Source organism: Rhinoderma darwinii, chromosome 4, assembly GCF_050947455.1.
Source record: "Rhinoderma darwinii isolate aRhiDar2 chromosome 4, aRhiDar2.hap1, whole genome shotgun sequence".
In the NCBI taxonomy this organism is placed as follows: domain Eukaryota; kingdom Metazoa; phylum Chordata; class Amphibia; order Anura; family Rhinodermatidae; genus Rhinoderma; species Rhinoderma darwinii.
The window spans coordinates 109776933-109798547 of record NC_134690.1 but is presented as its reverse complement, the minus strand read 5'-3'; positions in this window follow the sequence as shown (position 1 = coordinate 109798547).

The following is a 21615-nucleotide window of genomic DNA, read 5'->3' as shown; positions in this document are numbered from 1 at the left end:
AAGTTTCAGGATGTGGTTGTTTGTGTCAAAAAGTTAAAAAAAAAATTTTCTTTAGAAGGGGATGTTAAGTATATGCACAAATTAGATGTGGTGAATGTAAAATGATGATGATGATGAGGATAAGTGGTGTGGCAAATTTGGATTTAAAAGGGAATTTTAGTGTAATTGAATGTTATAATTTAGTGAAGGAAACTTGAAAAGTGTGATGAGAATCAGAAAAGAGAAGTGTGGTTTTGATTGTGGGTCAGACGACGGTTGGAAGAATTTCAGAAAAGGGAACAAGGTAGAAGTGACAGAATGTTAAAATGATCGGAAAAGCGGAACTATAGAAGTATATGTCAATATATGTTGATACTGAATTAATTGAATTTCAAATTATTGTTTTTATATGTAAAATTAGTGTGTAAAAAGTCCTAGAACATTGAACTAAAGTTTAAGATTGTGTAAATAAACTGACTTTTTAAGTAATTAAAGTTAGCTGTGTAAATAAGGTTTTTAGCGTTATAAATACAGCAGTTTCCTTACAGCACATGGTTTGCTGGTGTTTCTATAAGAAAAGGGAAGTGGTAAAAGACAGGGGGGGGAGCAGTGTGTTAGAATTTAGAAGGAAGTAAATTGCTGGTCTCTCCCTCAAGTGAAATATTATAATATACAATATACACAGACTATATAAAAGATAGTGCTAATTTATTAGAAAATAAATTTATAATTATGTATTTTTCTCTATCCCACTGTCTCTAGCTTGTTACCAATATTTTGCTTTCACACATAGAGGCAAACAATATGCCTGGATAGTGCTTCCCCTGATATTGTCATCTGTGCAATGAAAGAACTGTTGGATAAGTGGTCCCCCAAACACTCCACCACTTGTCTATTGCAATATGTTGATATATGTGCTTAGGAAACAGTCTCATTATTATTGTAATTTTTCTATATAGGTGTACTGCTATCTAAGACCACCCATTCCCACACAACCATCACTATGCCTATGGTTGTAGAGAAAGGGGGAGATGTCAGACCTTTAATGTACGAACTTGCAAATGACAATGACTTTTTTGATATGGAACATGAGCCTGATTGTCACAGTTTGATACAACTTGACGCCCAAGGGTTACCAGGTGTCACTGATGTCCCTTTGACTAACTATGATGTTCAGTATTTTGTAGACGGATCCAGATACTGGAATAAGCAGACAGGACATTTCACCACCGGGTATGCAGTAGTCCAGGAAGGTAAGACAGTGCTGCAAAAGTCACTGCCCTCCAGCAGCTCTGCCCAAAAGGTAGAACTCATGGCACTCGCAGAAGAATGTAAGTTGGGCACAGGTAAAAGGGTGAACATCTATACAGATTCAAGGTACATCTTTGGAGTCGCACACTATTATGACACAATATGGTGCGCAAGAGGCTTTCTGACTCCAGCAGGCAAACTGTCACGTAGGGTTTGTGGACCCACTGGGCCGTACCGCCTTGGCGGTATGGCAGCTGGCCAACAGAAAGCAGGTCTAAGTCTACAGTTCGTATAGGGTACCTGTGGCAGCTCGGACAGTAGCAAGGCAGGTTTGGCTGGAACTAGGCAGCAGGCAGACGTCAGGCGTGGTGAAGCAGGTCAGGCGTGGTATACAGCATGGCACGACTTTGGCTCAGCACAGTACTCGACCAGGATAGTACGGAATTCAGGGAACAGGAACACACTAGGAGGTCATCACATAGACAAACGTAGGAAACAACAACAACAACAACAACGTTCAGGCCTAGAAGCCAGGGCCTGAACCCTTCTTATAGTTCAGGGACTCACGGGTTCAAAGTTCATCAAGGTCCGGTGCGAGCACTGCCCCTTTAAGAGCGGGCACCCTACGGGATCCGGCTGAGGTGAGTGGAAGCGAGTGCTGGCGTCTCCTGAGGAGGAGGCTGGGGCCACCGCTTGCCGACTCGTGGCTGCGGCTGTCAGGGGGACATTGGAGCTGACGGCCACGGATATGACACAAAACAATACAACACTGGTTTGCACCTAGATTTGAGAATGCAGCTGCTCAACATATAGAGAGTTGCCTGACATGCGTCAGACACAACCCCGGTAAAATGACAAAAACACCCAGTAAGCACATTCCTCACCCTGATTACCCCTTCCAGCGACTGTAGGTGGACTACATACAGCTACCCAAGGTAGCTGTATATGAATATGTCCTCATATGTACTGACGTGCTTTCAAATAGGCATGAGGCATGGCCAGTAACCAAAGCCACAGCTAAAAACACTGCTAGTAAAATACTCAGTGAATTAATATGCCGATATGGGGTCCTGAAGTAATTGAGAGTGACAGAGGAACCCACTTCACAGGAGAAGTATTAGATCATATACTTACTAGCCTCGGTAAAACACAGGCATTCCATACACCATATTACTCAAGAAGGTAAACATCTGTATGAAGGAAGAAAGTCAGTAATATTCCAAGCACCGAAACTTCTGACAAAAAGACAAATGATTTCCTTTTTGGGTATGACTAACATCTGCAGAAGTTGGATAACCAATTATGCTGCTATTACAGGACCATTGATGTCTTTGATTTATGAAGAGACATTTTTTTTTTTAGATAAAACAGGTTCTTTTAGGATCTTGAGTGCTTGGACTACCTGATTATTAAAAAAAAAAAAAAAAAAAAAATCTTTATTCAAACTGTAGATTGTAAAAATGGAAATATGACTTCAGTGCTAACACAGGAGTATGGAAGAAAGGATAGACCTCTAGCTTACTACTCATCAAAACTCGACCCAGTAGATAGAGCCTTACCTGCCTGTGTTCAATCAGTTATAGCTGCAGAAGCTATAAGAGCTTCCGTCACATTAGTGTTATTTATGATAGAAAGATGTACCACTTTACATTTTTCGACCTTGATGCCTACTGCTGAGGATGGTGAACCACATGATTGCCTATCCTCCATGGCAGAGAGAGTGTTACCAAGATCAGATCTTAAAGATAATCGACTACCAAATAGTGATCTCATACTGTTTGTAGCTGGATCTTGTAAGAACAAATACATCCTACCCAGCAACTTATTCAGATATGCAGTCATATTGAGCCATGTGGCAAGCCATGTCTCAACAGGGGGGATGGTAGAAATCATATTTAAAGTGTTCACGGCATATGGCTTTACTAACTACTCTAAAAATGTTTGTTTAACTTGTTTAACATGCGCCACACATAATCCCCAGGAGAATGGTAGACCAAAGAGAGGACAGTTCTCAAGTCCACAATATCCATTCTAACACATTTGTATGGATTTCATTTAAGTTGTTTTTAGCTTCCTAAGATATTTGGAACATGTATAAGGGTGTTAATGTGAATCTCAGAGTAGGTAAGCAAAAATTTGGTTTGAGACACTTGTCAGATAAAATATGGTATCTGTGAATATTTTTGTGAGTAGAAGATGTTACAGAATAATCAGCTCAGATCAAGGTACATATCCTGCTGTAAAGTGTAACACCAAGTGCAAATAAAATGTACCCAGTAACTACACATTTCTATCTGCCCTGTCCAGAGAGACAGAGAAGTTTTTCTTAAATAAAGGTGTTTGATTGATTGTTTGTTTGTTTTATTTGATGTACAGGACTTGTCAATGAACTGATGGGGCCCAAACATGAGGCGTGATAGCATGAGATTGGTGATAGTATTATTTTATTAGTTGAGACCCTATTGTCTGAGGTTTATAATTATAATGTATGTAAACATGCCACGGTACTGTGAATAATAACTTGAGGTGTTTTATGTGGAGTTATGAGGTAAAGGTCACTGGTTGTTGTCACTCATAAGTAAGAAGTACATGGCAGCAATAAGAGCCCGGAGGTCATGTTATCTGGGTGTCTTTAGGTTTGAGAAAGATGCTGCCCACAACCTGTTATATCTGCAGGGGTAAAAGTCCCATTAGGACAGTAAGTGACAGTGCAACACAATTATGACCAATATGTACCGTGGTAGGAGAAGTTTGGATTATTGCCAATATTAGTAGGTTTAGCAGTAAAGAATGCTTATAATATAGAGAAAGTGGCCGACAGATTGGACACAGTTACAGATTATGTGTTTGATGTTTTGAATGCTGCCCAAAGGGGCATTTGCCAAGTAGTTGGCCCAACCTGTTGCCACTGTATAGACCTTTTTGGCATCATGCAGAACAAGTATATAATGAAAACAGGGAGAGAACCTCCAGCTCACCGGTCTGCGTCTCCTGGTAGCGTCAATTGGATCCCCGCGACGGCCCGCGGTGTAGAATATCGAATGAGGAGAAAAAATTGATCCAGCGCTGATGATGGTATTAAAAGGGAGATGAGAGTCCCATGTTTATTGGAGAAAAATAGTAAAATCGAAAGGGAGACGCAGTCCCAAGATGCAAGTAGTCAGGATTTGAACCTGAGCCTACACGTTTCGAACGCGAGCTGCGTTCTTAATCATGGCAATTTTACTATTTTTCTCCAATAAACATGGGACTCTCATCTCCCTTTTAATACCATCATCAGCGCTGGATCAATTCTTTCTCCTCAGAACAAGTATAACCGTAGAGCAAGCTAAGAAAATAAAGTCTGTTAGGGGGATTAGCCCTCTTTTAAGTACCTGACTTGGGAACAAAATGTCATCAAATAAACAAAAGGTGGGAGATGTGAAAGTGATTCAAATAATGTTTCAATTAATTAATTTTGTGCAGCAGCCATCTTGTCTGGAGACCCCACCTTGTTCTTATGTAGTGAATAAGAAAGACATTGTTCCTTTAAGACAAGTATACTAATGCTGATTTCGTATGTTATTAAAATTAGTTATTTTTTACCTTAGTTCTCATGTGAAACTCAAAGGAAAGAAATATTGCTTAGTGATTATTGATGTATTCACCAAATGGGTAGACCATTTGTAATACCATAGTTAAAACCATTCTCTAGGATGGATGAAGAGTTTGAGTTTACACTTGCTGAATATATGGCAAAAATGCTAAGCAACAAGGAAGTTTCTATCTCTAATTGTATTCCAGAGGACCCTGTACCTGATCCTGAACCTATGAAGCTAGGAAATTGGATATTATTTTTGTTGCGAAAGACCATATCTGGTTCTGCTTACCACACCTATGGCCGTAAAGATAGCCGAATGTACCTCTAGGATACACTTACGGAATTTCCACTATCCTCCTAGGCTACAAAAGACTAATTACAAAGGGTGGTCATTTGTTAGAAGTGACTGGTCTCCAACTTCAACAAATAAAACATCCAGAGCCTGGGAGGAGACAGAGCAAAATGTTATTAGTTATTCTAGGTATCCTATGGGGGTCCAAGGTGTGTCAACCTAAGGTATGGGATCCCTGGTTAACAGGGTCGGAGTATGATTTCATAAAGACTTAGCTTGGAGAGTTAAATATTTTAATTTCACTGAAGGTAAGACTGCAACATACGAAATAGATTTCTGCGCTGTGTTATAGATCAATACAAGGATAGAAAACATAGCTTACAAACTAGCATATTCAGATAAATACATTTGTACTATCTATGTAAATACCCTAATTAAAAGGATAAGGGACTATATGCTTTAGGAACTGATGTTTCAGGTACAGACCCTATAGGGCATTTCATTATTAAAGTTAAGAAAAAGGATGCAACTGAAAGTTTTTTAGCCCCGAAGATAGACCTACCCTCCAAAATTTATCTGGCCAACTTCATTTATGAAGATAAATTGGCATTAGAAACAGGTTACAGTGATAAAAATGAATGGTTAGCCTGGATAGGATACACTGCAATCCAAAATAATAGAATTAACTGTATCGCTTGTGCAAAAGCTAGGCCACATCTGGCTACTATACCTTTCAGGCTATCAGATAAGGAGAACCCACAAGGTCTACAATGCGTGTTATCTTTATATAATGCATCATATAATCCAGGTGATCAATTATGTAAGACATTCTCTTTATTGCACCCACCTGTGGGGAGAGATGAAATTCCTCCCTTAGTAGTTGCTTACCCAGGCAACTACACCTGCAACTACAGCCGGCTATGTGCTTTCCTTTTATACAGTTGCGTATGTTTGACACTACTGCTGTCCATGGTCCTGACTGCTGTTTTACTATCTATTGCCTCGTGTGAACTGTTACATTTTTTTTTCTTTCATGACGTCATCTGAGAACTTTGACCCCAGTCACATTGGCGGGTTTTTTAATTGGTCAGTGTGTATTTAAACTGTGCAGATGTTTTATTTCTTTTGTGGCCTGATGAAGATGCCGGTGCGGCATTGAAACGCGTAGCCCTGTTTCTAATAAATCACTTTTACTTGACACTTCGCTTGCTTATTGCTTCCCCGTGCAGCAGCGCCTTGGAGACTCAATTTTTTTCTGTATATCAGCATTACTTTTGCGGTCTTCCGTGGATCACCGGCACCGAGTCCTGGCAGCAGCAGCAGCATTTCTCTCCATCGTTCGTTGTCCTTTGATTCTAGGTGAGCACCTAATTGGACTTCGGGATTTTGCATCCTCTTACCTTTGGTAATCTACACTATGTGGCGCCGTGTTTTGTGTCTCTTTTTGACCGATAATGGGAATTACTCCTCTAATTGGTTTACCAACCAGACAAGGGCAAGGACTGATCTCTGATGGCTATGTGGAGACAGGAAGGCTAAGTGGCGGGGAGGCTGTACTCTGGTTCAGCTTCTGATGACATACACTTGTTTTCAGCCAAACTGCATTAGACTAATATTTTGTGTAAGATACTCACTGTCATTTGCAAAATCTCACCTGGTTGTGGTTAAAGACTATATAAGCCAGAGTTTCTGAAATGAAAAGAAACAACTGCTGATCTGTCACTTGTCTTCTCGCTGGCGAGAATAAAGCTCTTATTGAGGTGAAAACTTGAATCATTATTATTAAGTATGGAAAATTCTCTAACACTGGCCCATCAGAGGATCTTCTATCCCCAAAGGAGCCCTTGTGGTTCAGTAAAAAACAAACATGGCAAGCCTTGAGGGTGGGAGGGCATCGGTTGTTCCTGCTGAAAGGGGCATAACCAATGGCTTCATGCCCGAGGCTTGTGTCTACGAAGAATCTTTTGTTTATGTATAGAGTTGTTATTTGGTTACTGTATGTTATTATATTGTATGATATTTACTTTACAATATTTATTTTTTTGTGAATGTCAGTGGCAGCACTTCATACCATTGTTATTTAAACAGCTGTATGGAAGTGTTATTTAACCCTATCTATGGTACTAGGTGCCATAGTGGTACTATGGTACTAGTGGTACTATGGTAACTATGGTTATTTGGGCACCATCTTTTTTTTTTTTTAAAACAATTTTTTATTTTTTTCAAACATAGCAAATTACAACAGATCAACAACAAATACATTTATCAAAAACAGACATTTTACATTGGATAGCATTAAGTAGAAACAAAAGCAAGGTCTTTTTTAATGCAACTCATAGCAATGATCTACTGTGCAGTTTCCCTTCTGTCCAAAACTCCATTTTGCCGTTGTGAAACTTCCCCTCTCTGATACCATAGTCTTTTGACTTGTTATCCTTAGTTTACCTTATTTATGTGCCAAGACCTATCTTCGTTAAGCCCTTTTTAATTTGCCCAAAGTCCCTTTTAGATCTTCCGTGAGATACCACTTTGTGTACTTAAAGCTATTTACTACCTCCCCAATCTCCGCATCTGGTAATTGTTCAAGAAAGGGCTTCCATTTCCTAAAAAAACCTGCTGTCCTTTCCCCTTTGTGCTTTACTGCTTCTATCTTGTCTGAAAACAGACAAATTCTCATTTGTTGTGTTATTTGTGTTAGAGTCGGTATGTCTGATTCCAGCCATTGTCTCAACAAACACCTCTTAGCTATGATAAGTATGATATGTACCAGGGGGGGATGTCCCTCTCCCACCTTGTCAGTTGAGTTTGCTTGGTGAAAGAGAATTTTCATAGGATCCATTGGGAGTGTGGTCCCCCCTAGCGTTTGTATGTAGTCTAATACTATTTTCCAGTATCGCTGGGTCTCCGGGCATGACCATATGCTATGATATAAATCTGTGCGTGGTTGGTTACATTTCGGACATGCTTGCAGTCTGTCGAGATTGTCTACATTGGGAGGTATATTAAAAGCGTAAATGGCCGCATACATTAGTTTGAATTGTGATTCCCTCCACACCTCATTTACTACATGTTTTCGGACCAATTCCCACCCTTTCAAGATGGAAGTATTTATGTCTGGTATGTTCAGTATGCGTCTCCAGTAAGGGAAATGGTTCCCCGGGCTTATTTTTGTGTATAAATCCTTAATTGTTTTATAAAGTTCTGACAACGACTTCCTATGTGTTCCTTCTCCTATGATCCCATCAAAGGAATTATCTACAACTTCTGGTTCCAGGTTTCTTACTAATTTAGTACAGAAGGACTTCACTTGCAGATACTGTAAGAAATGGCACGGTGATATCCCAAACTCTCCCACCAACTCAGGCAAAGTTTTTAATCTAGGTTCTGTGGCATGCAAAACGTGACCTACTGTCTGTATCCCCTGTTGTTTCCACGTGGTGAAAAGGGAGCTGGAACTTCCAGCCGCAAAATCTATATGAGACCACAGTAGCAGATGCTTGGAGAGCTGGAATGATAACCCTGACTTTTTCCTCACTTCCTTCCAACACATAATGGTGTCCCTCAATAGTAAAGAGCCCTTCACATGACTCGGGAGAGATGCTAGCTTGGTGTGTAGTAATGCGGTGAGATCATATTTTCCTGCTAGCGCACTTTCCAGTGCCCAATTTGAATAATGCTCGGTGTGGTGCATCCAATCTAAGACATGCCGGAAGAGACTGGCCACATTATATCCCCTCAGATGCGGAATATTTAAACCCCCCTGCCAATGATAGCCATGTAGCTTAGCTAAGGAGATGCGAGGACGTTTATTCCGCCATATAAATTTTGAGATAGCAGTATTAAAATTTTTAACATCTGTATGTTTCAAGAGAACAGGTATAGTTTGTAGTGGGTATAATAATCTTGCAAAAGATATCATTTTAACCAAATGGCATCTCCCAAACATTGAAAGCGGTAATGTCACCCATCTCTCCAGTTCTCCTTTTATTTTACAAAACAACGGTTCAAAATTTAATTTATAAAGGGATCCTGGTGATTTCCCTATCTGAATCCCTAAGTATGTGATGTGAGTCTTTGCAACCTTAATGCCTATTTCCTGGATTTCTCGATCCCTAGAGAGATTATACGCTGACAAGCTCAGTATTTCACATTTATTTGGGTTTATCTTGAATCCCGTAAAGGATCTGTAACGTTGAAACAATTCAAAGATTCCCTGTAAATGCTGTGCTGGATGCGAGAGAAAGAGTAGTATGTCGTCCGCGAAAACTGCGGTTTTCACTTCTTTTCTCCCTATTGCTATACCAGAAAACAGATCCTCCCATTCTAACTCACGTATTAATGGTTCTAACGCCAGGTCAAAAAGTAGGGGTGACAGAGGGCATCCCTGACGCGTTCCCTTGTGTAATGTGAAAGTTTGGGATCGAAATCCCGGCGTGCATACCGCTGCCGTGGGAGTATTATACAGTGCTTTTAAGTATATTCGGAAACTACCGTTTAGATTAAATTTATCTAGCACCTTGTTCAGCCATCGCCACTCAACATTATCAAATGCCTTTTCAGCGTCTAGTAGCACTAACGCTGGATGGCTGGATGGTGATGGCCAAGCCTTGATCTCATCCATGACACCTAAAACCTTCCTAATGTTAGTCACCGCAGCTCTTCCCTTAATAAATCCCACCTGGGATGATCCCACCAGCTGGGGCATCAGAGCTGCAAGTCGATCCGCCATGATCTTGGATATCAGTTTCAGATCTTGGTTTATTAGTGAAATTGGTCTATACGATCCTGGTTGTGTGAGGTCCTTTCCTGCCTTGGGTATGACTTTTATGTATGCAGTATTTGCCGCTGCTGGTATGTCGGCACCCTGTAATAATGAATTGAAGTAGGTCAATAAAGTTGGGGTTAATTGTTCTAACAATATTTTATAAAATTCAGCCGGGTATCCATCAGGCCCCGGGGCCTTCCCATTTGATAAGCCTTTTATAGTTTTTTGCAGCTCTTCTAACGTTATCAGAGCATTCAGATTTTCTAGTTGCTCCGATGTCACATTAGGTAGGTCTAAATTTGAGAGGAACTGGCTCCCCCTTGTGTCTTCTACTGACAGATCTGTTTCGTATAATTTCTGATAAAAAGATCTTAAAGTGTCATTTATTTTCCTAGGGTCAGTGTGTAAATGTCCTGTGTGATCTGCCAACTTTGTTATATGTGTCCTTGGGCGATATCCTCTTGAAAGCCCTGCCAGCAGCTTCCCTGCTTTATTTCCAAAACGAAACAACTCGGCTTCGTAAATTGATCTGCCAAATCTTTCTTTCTTATCTAACCATTCTTCGAAGTTTCGTTTGGCTGTTACCCACTTGTGTTTATTATCTGATGACGAATCTGTCAGGAAGAGAGAGTAAGCTTTTCTAAGCCCATCGCCATATTCCCTGTATTTCTGATATGTCTGTTTTTTTTTGTATGAGACATAACCGATGAGCCTCCCCCACAGGACTGCTTTAGCTGTTTCCCAAAACAAGACCTGATCTGCTTTGTGGGCTGCATTCTCGTTTTCATATTCCAGCCACCAACCTTTCAGGATGTCCTTAAATCCGTCATCCGTTGTTAGAAAGGTTGGAAATCTCCACATAAAATCTCCTCCTTTTGGATAAGTATCGGCCAAAAGTAAGCACACAGGGGCATGATCAGATATAATCAAGTCCGTAATGTCAGCCAGCTCTAGATTTTGCAATAAATGCGAGCTTAGAAAAATGTAATCCAGTCCGGACCAAGAATTGTGGCATGCTGAATAATAAGTATATTCCCTGCCATCAGGATGTGTATGTCTCCAGCTATCTCGCAGTTGCGTGGTCCGTAACAGGTCAGGTAATATCCCATCTGTGGCCAGTGGTTGTGCTGGTGCACTGCGCAGTCTGTCCTCATCTATTTGCACTACCGAGTTAAAATCTCCCCCCACTATTTTCTTCGCATTTGTGTCCGCCAAAATAAAACATTGAAGCGTTTGGAAAAACTGACGATTATTAGAATTTGGTGCGTATATATTATAGATACTCAGTTCCCCCATCTGTGTGTCCAATAGAATCTGTATAAGGCGTCCATCTGAGTCCACCTGTTTAGAGCGTAACATGGATGTCAAATTTTTATGTATCAGAATCATTACCCCGTTTTTTTTGTGGCTAGCTGATGATCCGTAAATCTCTCCCACCCAATATTTCCTCATTCGAAAAAAATCTGTCTCCTCCAGATGTGTCTCCTGAAGTAAGGCTATATCTGCCTTCAGCTTTGCTAGGTGTCTCAGTACCATAGATCTCTTATGGGGGGACAATAGTCCCTTAACATTCCAAGACACTATTTTCATAAAAGACGCGCGCATATGAGGGTATGATAGTTTGCTTTGTTTCTATTCTTGTACCTTGCTAATATCACGATATATGTCTGTTGCCTCAATGATTCAATGTTAGATTTCTCTAAATGGCTGTTATTTAACATTAAAGGGAATGTGTTGCCAGAAAAAGATGTTTTTTTTTTAAAAATTAAACATTTAGAGTGTGGGTGATTAAACATTGTTCAAATTTTTTTTATTTTTTTGCACGAGTCCAGGAAATATTATAAATTATTTCTAATTTATAATACTACCCATTTTTGGTCACTAGATGGAGCTGTTCCCAAAATTGCAGCATTGCAACATTGGGTTAAAAGCCCTCGCTCTAGTGAGCTCTCAGCATCCCCCCTCCTTTATCCTGGCTAGTGCCGGGATAAACGAGGGGTTTGAACGATGTAACCTCCTACACTGTGTGTCGCCATTTTTTGAGCTAACCCACAGTGTAGTAGGTTTACATACAGTAGTAAACACACACAAACACGAACATACATTGAAATCTCTTACCTGCTCCTGCCGCCGCGGCTCCCTCCGGCCCGTCCGCTCCGTTTGCTGTCGCTGGTGCAAGTGCACAAATCCGGAAGCCGCGACCGGAAGTAGTAATATTACTGTCCGGCCGCGACTTCCGGTCCACAGGAAAATGGCGCCGGACGGCGCCAATTTCGAATAGGACTGTGTGGGAGCGGCGCATGCGCAGTTCCCACACAGACGCCGTACACTGCAGTCAATGGGACGGGAGCCGTTCGCAGTCCCTATGGGACTGTGGCTGCCGTATTCCATGTCTGTATGTGTCGTTAATCGACACACACAGAAATGGAACAAAAAATGGCAGCCCCCATAGGGAAGAAAAAGTGTAAAAATAAGAAAAAGTAAAACACAAACACACAAATGAATATAAACGTTTTTAATAAAGAACTAACATCTTTAACATATAAAAAAATAATTTGTGATGACACTGTTCCTTTAAACCAAAACTATTAACACCAACATAAACGTCCCTTATGTCCTCCAGGGACCCTGCTTCATTATATTCTTGTACTTCACTTTCTTCTGACATGTGACTTTCACCAGTCTACCTTGAGATATAAAACGTCAAACACACATGACCTCACACTAATCAATATATTGTTTCAGTATCTTTCCGCGCCTGCCCCCTCAACAAAAAGCGCATATTCCGGACATATTTTCCCGTAAAGTCACAGAAAGTCTCGCATATCAAGCATGTATAAAGATGGTACATTTTCTATTCTTCCCCCCCCCCTTTTTCTTACCCGTTACCCTTGCGTATGGAAGAATAAAAATTTCCAGTTCGCTACAGTCCCACTATTTCTTGTTCTTTTCACACTCGTTGCGTTGTTGACCGCGGAGTTTGCAGATGTCTTTTTTCTTTTGGCGTTTGGTCTTCTGTCGAGAGTGTCTTTCCCCTCTGGTCTTTGTCTCTGTTTCCTCCTGTATCGAGTTGGGTATTTTGCCGGAGCAGGTCCTGAAACACCTCTTCTGCTTCTTGATGGTCACTATAGATCTGTAGGGTTCCACCCGGAGTAGTGACTCGCAAAATCGCCGGATATTGTAACTGAAATTTCAGTCCCTTTTTATGGAATGCAGTGCATATTTTACTGAACATCTTGCGCTTTCTAGAGACTTCCGCCGAGTAATCACCAAATAACATTACTGATATTCCGTTTAACTTTGTCGGTCCCTGTCGCGTTTTGTACGCACGTAATAAGGCTTCTTTGTCTGAATAGTCCAAATAACGCACTATGACCTGTCTGGCCTTTTTGTTGTTGAAACCAGATTGAGGTTGCTGGTATTGGCGGTCTGGACCCACTCTGTGTGCTCTTTCAACCTTACATGGGCCATTCATATTTAGGACTTTGGGTAAATCGTATTCACATATGCGTTTTAAGTGCAGCGCTGGTATGCTTTCTGGGAGGCCCACTATTCGAATATTGTTTCTTCTTGACCTATTTTCTAGGTCATCTAGTTTAATAGCCATCTTTTGTTTCTCATTTAGCAGCTCTTGTAATTTCTCATGCGTGTCTGCAGCCTCATCTTCCAGCATTGACATGCGCTGTTCCACCTCATCTAGCCTCGTGCCATGTTGGGCAATATCTACTTGTAGTGTTTGCAGGGAAGTTGCTATTGCAGTTGCCAGGGTGTCCTGAATGTCTGGCGTTATTCTCTTAGCCACTTCAGTTGCCAGTTTTTTATAATTTATCAGGGTCGCCATACCTGACACTGACTCTGCTTCTACCCCCTCCTCATCTGATGGCAGGTCCTCCAGGTCTGATGATGGACGGCTTAACGACTGCTTTTCTTTGCGAGTCACTGGCGGCATATTTGGCTGTTGAGACTCAGCGGTTTTTAACCTCCCTTGTATTTGGCCCTGTGTCAATTGACCACACAAATCTCTGCCGTTCACGTGTGTAAAATGGCGCCCGTCACCAGCAGGAAGGGGGAAGATCACGTGACAATGGCGCCGCGAGGCGGGATGTCGGCACCCCCGTTCGGGCTATATGCGGTGAGTTCTATTTTTATTTGCCCGGTTTGCTCGTTTCTCCTAGGGGTCTGAGCTTTCCCCTGCTCTTCAGCTTGTTTCGTGCAGTCTCCCCTGCCTCTTTCCGGCCTGCAGCGCGAGCTGGAGATATTACTCACTGCGCTCCTGTTTGTGGGGTGCTTGCTTCCTCAAGACTGTTCCGTAGTCTCTTTCGGTGTGTGCTCGGTCACCTCCTTCAGCGATGGTGTGTCTTCTCGGTCCTGTGCGCTATAATAGTCGGTCTAACTTGTCAGGTAGATTAGGAGAGTTCTTCGCCACGTCCTCACATATCAGCGCCGGAACCGGAAGTCTGGGCACCATCTTTTATTATTCTGACAATTAGACACTGTATGATAATTTGTACACCATATAACAGTACGCCATATTTGGGGGGTCCCCAGGGAAGGTACTGCAAAGGGCTTTATCAGTTGACTTTTTGAGTTATTTCGCATATAGCCTATCAGTTCTTATTGCTGATATGGTGACAATATCAATCGCCTGGTTGGTTTCAGTCTACAGAAACTTATAGTATTCATTTACAGCAAATCCTCACAATCAATGGATCTTAAAGATTTAAAAAAAACAAACAAACAAACATGTAATATAGATATTTCTAGGCAAGTTTGGATATTTCTGTATGCTCAACAAGGACTGTCAAGAATGTGCTTATTTGCATATTACTGCATATAATAATTAGGAACATTACTGCCATTTATACTCATTCATTTACAGCAAGTCCTGACAGGTGAGAGCTGTCACTTAAGGAGATACGTTTTGAATGTAATGTGAATGAATGACAACAATTAAGAACTGCACATCACTAGGCAAAATATATTTGGAGCTACATATCAGTTAAAAACACATGCTAAAAGATGCTAATGCCTTCAAAATTTTACATATTTGACTTTACGTAGCAAGTTCACGTTGAAACTGTAGTCTATATCTAATTATGCTGAAGTAGATGGAGTACAACTTGGTCAATATCTGAAAGTAAGGTTTTTTTTCTCTGTCTAATTTGCCTTTTAGTTCCATAAACATGTGAAAGAACATTGAGTTTTCTAGCCTAAAGAAGGCCAAACAGATCTTGTTGCCTAACCTAAGAAGGAGGGTCTTAAAGTCAAATAGATATCCATAGGTTGCAAAAATCAGATAAAATCTGAGTATGTGTAGTTCTCTAGGACAATCCGTTAAAGGGGTTGTCCGGTTTCAGTAAATTAATGTAATTTTTTGTATAATTAAAATATACTTTCTGGCTTACTCGGCTTTCAAGATCTCTGCTTGCTGTTATTGAGTAGGAACATTCATTGTTTACTTCTAGTGGATACAATTCTGTCCATGGTCATGTGATGGACACACAGGTGCTGGGATTGTAAGAAGACACAGCTCTGTAATGTAACTGTTAGGAGTAGTGCACCTGTGTGAATAACAGCAAGCAGAAATCTTAAAAGCCATGAGGAATTAATACAGAAAGTCTATTGTAAAATTGTTTAATTAGACAACCCCTTTAACCCCTTAGTGACCAGCCTATTTTAGGCCTTAATTACCAAGCTACTTTTTAAGTTTTTCCAGCTATAACTTTTTTATTTTTTCGCCGACATAGCTGTATACCATCTTGTTTTTTGCGGGAGCAGTTGTATTTTTTAATAGCACCATTTTGGGGTACATATAATTTATTGATTAACTTTTATTACCTTTTTTTGGGGGGGATAGAAAAAAACAGCAATTGTGCCACACTTTTTTGCGTCCTTAATTTATACCGTTATGTTTTACTACTTTTACACAGTAAAAACACTTTTTTTTTTTTCTATCAGGGATTGGGGAAAGGGAAAAATAGAAGAATAAGCGAGCTATGTAATACTGTTTATTTTTCTCCCCATCCTCCATATGAAGAATGGTTTGGCAGCCCATATGCCCACTAGATCAAAAATGATAGAATATGCCAACATCAATGTAATGTGTATGTAAGAGTTAAAGAGGCTGTCACCAGATTTTGCAACCCCTATCTGCTATTGCAGCAGATAGGCGCTGCAATGTAGATTACAGTAACGTTTTTATTTTTAAAAAACAAGCATTTTTGGCCAAGTTATGACCATTTTTGTATTTATGCAAATGAGGCTTGCAAAAGTCCAAGTGGGCGTGTTTACAGTAAAAGTACAACTGGGCTTTTATTATGTGTGTTACATCTGGGCGTGTTTACTACTTTTACTAGCTGGGCGTTCTGACGAGAAGTATCATCCACTTCTCTTCAGAACGCCCAGCTTCTGGCAGTGCAGACACACAGCGTGTTCTCGAGAGATCACGCAGTGACGTCACTCACTTCCTGCCCCAGGTCCTGCATCGTGTCGGACGAGCGAGGACACATCGGCACCAGAGGCTACAGTTGATTCTGCAGCAGCATCGGCGTTTGCAGGTAAGTTGATGTAGCTACTTACCTGCAAACGCTGATGCTGCTGCAGAATCAACTGTAGCCTCTGGTGCCGATGTGGCCGACACGATGCAGGACCTGGGGCAGGAAGTGAGTGAGATCACAGCGTGATCTCTCGAGAACACGCTGTGTGTCTGAACTGCCAGAAGCTGGGCGTTCTGAAGAGAAGTGGATGATACTTCTCGTCAGAACGCCCAGCTAGTAAAAGTAGTAAAAACGCCCCGATGTACGCACATAATACACGCCCAGTTGGACTTTTACTTTAAACACGCCCACTTGGACTTTTGCAAGCCTCATTTGCATAAATACAAAAAGGTCATAACTTGGCCAAAAATGCTAGTTTTTTAAAAATAAAAACGTTACTGTAATCTACATTGCAGCGCCTATCTGCTGCAATAGCAGATAGGAGTTGCAAAATCTGGTGACAGAGCCTCTTTAAGCCTAGACCTCTGATGTGTAGTGTGGGCAATGGACAATTAATAAAAAAAATGAATAACGAATGCACTTCCGCTCTCTTATTTAATGTAACATTTGAATACTAATCCACTAACTTGCTGGAACATTTGATCACATATTTGTTACTGCTGCTACCAGTTATTATGATAATAACATTGCTTGGCTCCGAATAACAAAACCGAAATGACAAAACCAGTCGGGTGCAAATGAGACAGTAGACGTGTGATACCACTGGATTGTATCCTGATGCCTTGGGTTTTAACATTTTTTGACCAGTAACCTAAGATTTGTTTCATCTGTTCTATCCCGTACAGAAATTGAACCCTTATCCAAGTAGGTTTGAAATTAGCACCACTAAAAGTCTAAGTGGGCAAGAAGGTTTGGAACTAAACTGGTATTTGTAGCTATGTTTGAGATTGCACTCCATTGACATAGTCCGGCTATCCTTTGGATGTCACAGTGCACTGAAGCTCAATATTTGTTACTTTTGAGGTGAAGGAAAATTAATTTTGATCCAGCGCTGGGTTTAAAAGGAAAAAGCTTCCCACTTTATTGAAAAAATGTTTTAAAACTTGCACGAGCACCGAGGGGTGGATGCACAGAGCCTACATGTTTCAGCCGATTCACTCGGTCTTAATCATGACATGCCATGCGCCACATTTATGAACTGTTTATAGACATTTCTTGTACACTAAGCCATGTAGACAAGGATCACAGAGCGTGCACCACTGTGATAAATCTTAGGCAGTGTTAGTAAATCTGCCTCAATCTGCCTTTTATAGCCCCAGATACTTTTTTAATGAACACTACTGAGTGACTGAACAATCTATGAATGCACTCACCTATGGGAGCTGCTATAAGCATGAGGCTGGATTCACATGAGCATGTTCGGTCCGTAAAGGACGGAACGTATTTCGGCCGCAAGTCCCGGACCGAACACACTGCAGGAAGCCGGGCTCCTAGCATCATAGTTATGTACGACGCTAGGAGTCCCTGCCTCGCTGCGGGACCACTGTCCCGTAGTGTAATCATGTTTTCAGTACGGGACAGTAGTTACACGGAGAGGCAGGGACTCCTAGCGTCGTACATAACTATGATGCTAGGAGCCCTGCTCCCTTCAGTGTGTTCGGTCCGGGACTTGCGGCAGAAATACGTTCCGTCCTTTACGGACCAAACATGCTCGTGTGAATCCAGCCTAACACTTACCGGTCACAAAGAGCAGTTGTGGCATTGCACTAAAATAATGACCATGGAATTGGTTTGGTTGCCATTGGCAACATATCAGAAATTTCTTCAGTTACTACTTTCAATAATATCCTTGAATTGGTTAAATATATTTCAGTGGCATTATATAAGTTTACTTAACAGCACAACATGTCCTCAAATTTTTTAAATATAATATGTATCTCAATTTAGACCTTGGGACTGTGTAGATTGTGTTTATTTAGGTAGCAGTATTCATTATGTAATCTTGGCCTATGGTTTGTTAAAGTGTAGCTAAATGTTCGACAAACTTCTGACATGTCATAGTGACATGTCAGAAGTTTGTATTGGTGGGAGTCCGAGCACGGAGACCCCCACCAATCGCTAGAACGAAGCAGCTGAAGCGTTTGTGTGAGCGCTCAGCTGCTTCGTTTCTTTACGGCTTTTTCCGGAAAACCGATGTATCGGATGTATGGGCTCGTAGACTTTGTATTGAGTCCGTACACCGATACATTTGTTTCCGGAAAAAGCTGAACAGACACGAAGCAGCAGAGCGCTCACACAAGTGCTTCAGCTGCTTCGTTCTAGCAATTGGTGGGGGTCTCAGTGCTCGGACCCCCACCAATACAAACTTCTGACATGTCACTATGACATGTCAGAAGTTTGTCGAAATGTTTAGCTACACTTTAAAGACTGCCCACTTTTCAAAAAAATATTGCTCCAAAGCATCTAAAATATATAAATTTAATAACTTTGCTTCTTAGTTAAAAATTATCTTGTATATAAAGCGCATACAGATCTATGTATCTCCATGGTTACAGACTACAAAGAAACCATGTGAGTTGTCTGATCCTGAAGTTAGGTATTAATCTCTTCTATTTGCCCTCTCTTCTAAATTAGCAAGAAAAGGGGGCAGAGTGATTAGGTAACACTTGACTACTTGATCAGACTACACACAAGTTTTTTTTTTAGTTAGGCTGTGGAGTCGGTAAGCCAAACTTCCGATGCTAACTCTGACTATCTGACAATCGCTGGTTCAAGTCCCCTAGGGGGGCTAATAAAAAGTGTAAAAAATAATTAAATAAAGTTTTCAGTAGTAAGAAAATATATTAAAAGTTAAGAAAACCCCCCTTTTTCGCATTTTTTTCCTAAAGTAATGTTAGAAAAAATAAAAGTTAACATAACTGGAATCATTGCGTCCGCAAAAGTCCAAACTATTACAATATAACATTATTTAACCTGCTCAACGTTATTTAACGTTATTTAAAAACGCCCAAATTGCTGTTTTTTTTGGCCTCAAAAAAATGGAATAAAAATTGGTCAAAAGTTGAATGTACCCCAAAATAGTACAAATAAAAACTACAGCTCGCCCCACAAAAAATAAGCCCTCACACCACTTAATCGACAACAAAATAAAAAAGTTATGGCTCTCAGAATGTGGAAACACAAAACAATTTTATTTTTTAACATAGTTTTTTATTTATAAAAGTGGTAAAACATGAAAAAAAACATAAATTTGGTATAGCTGTAATTGTATCAACCCATAGAATAAAGTGAACATGTAGTTGTTACCATACAATGAACGCCGTAAATACGAAACCCCCCAAAATATTGCGCAATCACTGTTTTTTGCCCATTTGACCGCACAAAGAATTTTTATTCAGTTTCCCAGTACATTATGTGGTACAATAAATGGTGGCATGAAAAACTACAACTTGTTCCGCAAAAAACAAGCCCTCATAAGGCTATATCGATGAAAAAATAGAAAAGTTACGGCTTTTGAAATGCGGGGAGGAAAAAATTAAAATAAAAAAATAAAAATTGGCTGTGGCGGGAAGGTGTTAAGTACTTGCCTTAACACTGTCTTCCTGTTCTTTCTAGTAGTTCTGAGATGACTACAGCCACGCCTGGTCAGGGCTGATTTAACCATAGGGCAAACGGTGTTACTACACCGAGCCACCTTATGGCAGCACCATTTTTCATTGTGTTTGCATCCTCTGGACACAGACACATTTGAAAACTTGTAATGGGAGTTTGGGGGGTATTGCATTGTGTGTCTTTCCCTGCGTATGTGTCTTGTTGGCCCTTGTGACCTTCATCTTTATTGGTTGTCTGTCCTTTTTCTCCCCTTCTTTGTCGTTCTAGCTGTTCTCCCTCCTGTAGTTCTGTAAAAAGATGTGCGGCTCCCTGCAGCGCCACTAAACCACCTGACGAAGCCTTGGTGAAACATGCGGCACGTCTATGGTGGTGCCCTGGGACTGGTCCTCCTAGGCATAGGTTATTTTGACATTATACTGTGTATATATTATGTACTGGGGGACTTTTTGTGTGCATTACATGGGGGTTAATTGTGCCTTATAGATACACTGCTACAGTGCTTAAGTATTTACTGACTATTACCACTAGTTGGTTTATGTTGTCTTTCCCAGTCCCATTATATGTTTTTCATACCTACATTTGTATATGTGCCATATGTAACGGGCTTTGACACTGTCAGTACACCCAGGTCATCTACCTTTTGCATTTTCTCCCTTTTTGTAAAGGTTTTGAAGGTTTTAACAAATTTAATGTATACTTTTAATGTATGATCAAATTAAGATTTTTTGTATATTTATAAACATGTTATGGTTGTGTTTTTCTGCGCCACGCCAGCTGAGCGGATTACCTGGGCGCTGATGAAGAATTGGATAAAGGAGCAGGGAGGAGGGTTGCACAGTAGAGCAAGAGACAAGTAAATGACGTTACAGCACAGGTACACTCACAGGCCTCAGAGAAGCCCGATTACCAGGAACAAAGACAATTTCAACCCTCCAGTCTGTTCAGGATGGGGGGCCCACACATGACTTTTTTCACTGGGCTCACCAAAGTGTTTAAATGGCCTGTGCCCAGAAGTGAACTTCCTCCTCTCATCTTCAGAGGAGGAACTTCGCTAATAAGGCTTCATTCACATCTGCGTCAGGGTCCCGTTCTGACGTTCCGTCGAAGCTCTCCGTCAGAACAGGACCCTAACTGAAACAAACGAAAACCATAGGCTTCCGTTTGCATCACCATTAATTTCAATGGTGACGGATCTGGTGCCAATGATTCCCGTTTGTCTCCGTTGTGCAAGGATTCTGTAGTTTTGACTAAATGAATACCATAGTCGACAACGCTATTCATCCCGTCAAAACTACATATCACTTGCACAACTGAGACAAACGGAAGTTATAAGCACCGGATCCATCATCATTGAAATCAATGGTGATGTAAACGGAAACCTTTGGTTTGCGTTTGTTTCAGTCAGGGTACCGTTCTGGCGGGAAGCTCCAATGGAACGTCAGAAAGAGACCCTGACACAGATGTGAACAAAACTCAAGCATTTGCGAACAGATTCAGATATTTTAGCCTTGGGGAAGCAGCACGAAGAACAACAGATGGCTGATAAACTAGTTTCTATCGCTGCTAGAACATACTAGTTATCACTGATTTTTGATTGTTATAGGCCTTATATTGATACAAGATAACATATATTTAAATG